Genomic DNA, 5,502 nt, shown 5'->3' with positions numbered 1-5,502 from the left:
AAATCAGGAGTTTTAGTGTAAGGCAGCATCCTCCCCTCTTCCTGCATCTGTCCCTGCTGATGATTCACTTGTGAAGGGTGTTAGATGTAAAATACACCCAGGCTGACTGGACATATAAAGTTAGATACAGGAGGACAGTTTTAAAAATGTGCATGGGATTTGAAATTCCTCCCGATGCCTCTGAACCTTTTGATATATTGGACAGTTCTTTATTTTAGTTTTACTTTATAGAAAATCCCTTTCACTGAAAAGCCATGCTTTGTGTTGTGGGTTAATCAGAAGTGTGCTGCATCTCTGATACTACTGTTGATATTATGAGTATAGGAGGCTGGGGAAAAGACCATTTCCCTGAAATCCCTGAAAGTGTAAGGAGTTCAAGATGTATACTGGGTTTACAAGGTTTTTGTAGCAGGGGGGCTGCAGGGGTGGCATCTGTGAGCAGAACCCAGCAGCTGCCCCATGGCAGATCAGAGCCAGCTCCAGCAGGCTCCAAGGGGACCTGGTGCTGCCCAGAGTCGAGCCAGTGAGTGATATTGGTTGGGCCTCTGTGAGAGTAAATTTAAGACAGAGAAATAACCCTGCTTTGCAACAGCATCTGTGAGAGTGAGGAGCGAACACGAGCCCTGCAGCCCCCCAGGTGGGTGCAGCAGGAGGGCAGGAGGTGCTCCAGGCAGGCAGCAGCAGTTCCCCTGCGGCCTGTGGAGAGGCCCCTGGTGGAGCAGGCTGTCCCCCTGCACCCATGGGTCCCACATGGAGCAGATCTCCATGCTGCAGCCCCCGGTGGAGAAGGTGGATGTGGCCTGGAGGAGGCTGTGGCCCATGGAGAGCCCCCACAGGAGCAGGCCCCGGGCTGGAGCTGCAGCCATGGAGAGGAACCCACACAGGAGCAGGGGGCTGGGGGAAGCTGCAGCCCATGGGGACCCCGTGCTGGAGCAGATTGCTCCTGGGGGATGGACCCCATGGGACAGAGCTATGGGGGAGCAGTTCTTGAAGGCCCTGAAGGATCAGTTCGGGAAGGACCCCACATGGAGCAGGGACAGAGAGGGACCATGAAGGAGCGGTAGAGATGAAGCATCAGGGGCTGACTGCAGCCCCAGTCCCCATTCCCCTGTGCCTCCTGGGGGGAGGATGTAGAAGAAAGTGGAGGGAGGAAGGTGTTTTTAGTTTGCTTTTAGTTCCTCACTGTTTAGTCTGCTAGTGATAGGCAATAAATTACATTAATCTCCCTATGCCAAGTTTGTTTTGCCTGTGGTGATTATTTTTGAGTGATCTTTCTCTCCTCATCTCAACCCTTGAGCCCTTGTCATTGTATTTTCTCACCTTTTTTTCATTGAGGAGGGGGAATGAGAGAGTGGTTGGGGTGGAGTTCAGCTGCCTAACAGGGTAAAATCACCATATGTTGTATTAGTGGTCTTGAGCATGGATATTTCCTAGGGAAGGGTGTCAGGAATATTAAAATAAAAATGTTTGGGGAATTGATGCAATGAGGCCATTTCTTACCACCCATATTTCCCATCCCATTTCTCATCAGCTCTGGATGAACAACATTGCATTTAGCCTCAACCCACATGAATAGGGAGCGTCTGGCTCAAGTGCTGGTGTCACCCCTCAACAAGGAGGACTGAAAATCTACAAATCTTCTAAGTAAAGGTTCCATCAGTGTTGCCTTGCAGTGCTGTATCTGTTCCTAAACCTTTTTTATTATGTAAAGAGTCAAATGAGCATGCAATCATTGCCCAAGATGGCTGCTGTGATCTTCATCTCAGGCCGTGGCTGTTCTGCTGTGAGTACTTTGATCCCTTCAGAGGAGAGAGCAGGAGTCGACGTCTTGTGATCAGAAGGATCTGGCAGTACACAACTCTGCCTTCACCTTCAAACTGCTGACCTTCCTCATTCACCTGGCAAGTTTTACGGGCTTAGATCACCAGAAATGGTGCCTAATAAACATCCTGGCATGAGACACTGCAGGCCTCTGACTGCTGTTTGAACTCCGGGCTGGAGAAGCTATTGAAAGCTTTCAGAGATAAGACACACATGGTCCAAATTCCACCGGCTCCTTTATCTGCTCACATCTGGTTATCTTCAATGCAATCTGCTGCGGCACAATTGCTGGCTAATTGCGTAGTGGCCTCAGCCGTGTTGGGGTTAGGGACATGCTGTGAAGGCCCCTGCTAATCTATTCCAGAAGTTCAAAGGAGCCACAAACACCCTTTGGAGAATTTTTCAGATTAACTTGGGCCAGCCTAAGTAAAAGATGCCATCACCTGGCCAAAATATCTGGCAGAAGGAAGCAAATATTCCAGGAGAGAGGGCTGATACCATTCATGATACCACTGCTGAAGGTTTTCTCCAAGGGCACTGCTGCAGACTTTCACTCCAAAAGAAGAAAAGTAGATCACAAAATCACAGAATTGTTGAGGTTGGAAGGGACCTTGAGAGATCATCTAGTCTAGCCCCCCTGTTCAAGCAGGGTCACCTAGAGCATATTACACAAGATACGGGGATGTTTTTGTGATGTGGTGTTAGGAGGTAGAACTTGAGGTCTGGACTGCAGCTTTTCAGGACTCTGTGCATACTTGATTCACCACCAGGGTTTGTCCTTACAGCATGTGCCATCTAAGTCTAGATAGAAGTGGCAAAGAAAATACATTTATGCTTGCTTTCAAATCATGGTCTGATAGTGAGACACCTTACATGGCCAGTTTATTCTAGATTTTGACTTCAAAATCTTGTTTTCTGAATTATCACTGTTGCAACTGAATGGGCATTCTCACACCAAAGACATTATTCCTGTTATTCAAAATACTCTTTTTCTTTTTTCTTGTTTAGTGAATGCCCTTGAGAGAGGGTGTGTATTCACTCGTATGTTTGTATATTGCCAGTATCTCCATGGCTAAATATCTTCAAGAAGAATAAACTGCAACAGAAAAGGATCCACAGCTTTGGCCACCTGGCCAGTGTCTTTCAGTATTCATAAACAGAAGAGAGAAAAAAAAAAAAAAAAAGAAAAAAGAAAAAAAAAAGTCTGTCCAGTTGGGAGGCAGAAACAACAATCATAATTAAAAAATGCAGAACAGGCAGTCATCACTTTTCCAAGCCATTCAGAGCCTAAAAAGCGTGTTTGCAGAAGTGTTGGAAAGCGTGTGACTAACAAATAGTTGGTTAGGAATACGACATAACTCACAGAAAGAATGACAAATGCTCAGCCTGTGGGATAAATTAAACTTCCAAAATATTCTGCGTAATCACAGAATTCAAGCTTGCATGAGGCTGGCAGCAGTTTTTGAAGGATGAACTTTTTTTCCTGAGTTTTCTCTCCAATTCGACTTCTGGGCTCTTCTCAGAACAGCAGGTATTTCCTGGTGATGGGGTAGGAATCCCAATTCATCTTCATATCAGAAGAGTGGGGACAAACTGTACCTAAAAATAGTGGCATCAAAGGAGAGGAAACCACTGTCTTCTATCACACAGAGAACGCACAAATCTGGAGAGATGCTGTCAGCAGGAGAAAGATTGAAGACGAGGAAGATCTGGAGTTACCCATAGACCTGCTGAGTGGGTTATTGGGGTCTGTGGGTTGGCTTGAGCCCAGCATTAACCCTTATGGTGCTGCAAGGAGAGGCCAGCACAATTATCTTTGTTCAACTTCCTGTCTATGAGAAACAAGTCTCATTGTGCCCTTTATACGAGACACGAGAGGAGGTGAAAAATGCCAAAACGCCTTCTAAAATTGGAGCTTCAATAAGTGTTAATGGGACAATATTTCCTCTTCCAGCCACAGCATGATCCCAGCAAAGAAGTCCTGCTGACTGCATTTATCCATCTGTACTAGTATTTCCTGGAGATCACTCCAGAAATCTCTTATGGAAATCACTGTGGGTTGTCTGCAGTATGAGCCTTGCAGAACCAAAATACCTCAGCTCTGCTCCTTTCCCTGCTGCCATGAGCTCAGCAATGCATGGAAACACCTCAGACTCAGTTCGTTTCAAGCCCAAGTAACCTTGATGGATTATATTGCTCCAAAACATCAGCAGATCTTTCAGGTGTATGAAAAAGGAGCTGAAACAGGACCTTAAACCTCGCACACTGTACCTATATTGACTTCATCTTGGAGCCCAGATGTGCCAGCCAACATCATAAAGAAAGAGCACTACACATGGCCTCTGGACTAGCAAGAATGCCTACCCTATAATGCAGCAGGTATTTAGGGCCACAATAATTACTGGATGGACACATGGTGCCTGCCATGGCCACTGGTATTGATGCAGCTTTACCAGATGAAAATTCCTCAGTCAACCCTAGGAAAAAAAAAAATAAAAAAAGGAAAAAGAAAAAAGAAAAAAAGAAAGATCAGAGGTGACCTGATGATGGAGGACAATCTAATTCCCAGGCACCAAAATTCAGGAAAATGCCTGGAGGTTTTGTCTTGAGGAAGGAAAGAGAAGGTTTGCATCTGTTTCACTTGCCCAAGGGTGAGATTATGCAAGTCTCAGAAGAAGCAAATCAAGATCAAAAGAAAGAAAATTAGAAAAAGGGAGAAGAACAGAAAAATGGGAATAGCTTATGCTAAGGTATTGCTCCAGGGCTTACTTCTTCCTGTGCTGAAACTTTCAAAGCCCACAACATGCTGACAGATTTCTTTTTTCTCCTCTTCCCTGTCTTCTAAACTGATCCATTCACTTTTTCCTGGCCCCCTTAGAGGAGGTGCTGGAAGATGACTTGTAATACCCCTCAAGGGGTCTGGGGAAGGGATGTTCCCTCGGCAGCCTGGTCCCAGCCTGACCCAACATCTTGCAGTCAGCTAGGGTAGATGACTTGCCTGCTCCTTGTTCCGAAGAAGTATCTGTACCAAAACAGTTTGAGATATATGGTCAGCAAGGGGGAAAGAGAAAAGTCCTTCTTCTTCTGCACATCCTATTGCCTCTGCTGTTTTTATCTTTTTTGGGGGGTTGGAGGAACCTTCACACCTCATTTTGCAGCCTCCATCTGCAGCTAATTACAATGAGCACCCTAAGTGGCCTGAGATCACGGGCAGGAGTTTTCCCATGTTGGTAGTCTTCTCCCAAAGAAGTCAGCTGTATGCCTGTGTGTTTTGCACTGATTCATGCACTGTCTTCAAACTTCCTTCTCTGCTTCAGACTTCCTCTCCTGTTTCCTTGTTCTTTCTCCCAGCTGAGGCCCCATCTCCTTGGCTCTCTGGCCTCCTTATCCCGTTATAAAGTGAAATGCAGCATGCCCTCCCTCTTGTGATACAGCCTGAGAACAGAGAATCATTTAGCACATGCCAAATGCTGGATAAGGTCTTGGTGCACTGTGGCAATCCTGAAGCTATCTGCTTTTCTCCCATGTTATTGTAGAATTATCACTTTTTTCAAATCCCTTGTCAATGAACAAGGAGGTCTCAGATTTCTCAGAAGCCCTGATCACCTCATGCCTAACACAAGAAACGACGATATCCAGTTCATCAGCAAGGCTGAGCTTTCAGCTGCATTCCCCAAAGCA

The 5,502-nt window shown here is 45.9% G+C and overlaps 1 long non-coding RNA gene across 2 annotated transcripts; it reads right to left on the bottom strand.

The window, feature by feature from the left end:
• Positions 1-3,033: 3,033 nt before the first annotated feature.
• LOC311430293 lies at positions 3,034-4,920 on the bottom strand. 2 transcript variants are annotated; one of them, XR_014688674.1, is made up of 2 exons: positions 4,820-4,920; positions 3,034-4,298 (listed from the first exon to the last, which is right to left on the bottom strand). It is a non-coding gene; the product is annotated as an uncharacterized lncRNA (long non-coding RNA). The 2 variants fall into 2 exon arrangements; XR_014688675.1 differs by having other exon boundaries at positions 3,034-3,420; positions 4,820-4,907.
• Between the last annotated feature and the right edge of the window lie 582 nt (positions 4,921-5,502).

The sequence above is a fragment of the Aythya ferina genome (genome assembly GCF_964211825.1).
Source record: "Aythya ferina genome assembly, chromosome: 1".
Classification (NCBI taxonomy): Eukaryota; Metazoa; Chordata; class Aves; order Anseriformes; family Anatidae; genus Aythya; species Aythya ferina.
The sequence above is the reverse complement of the archived record's forward strand: the minus strand, read 5'-3'. Positions and strand labels throughout refer to the sequence as shown.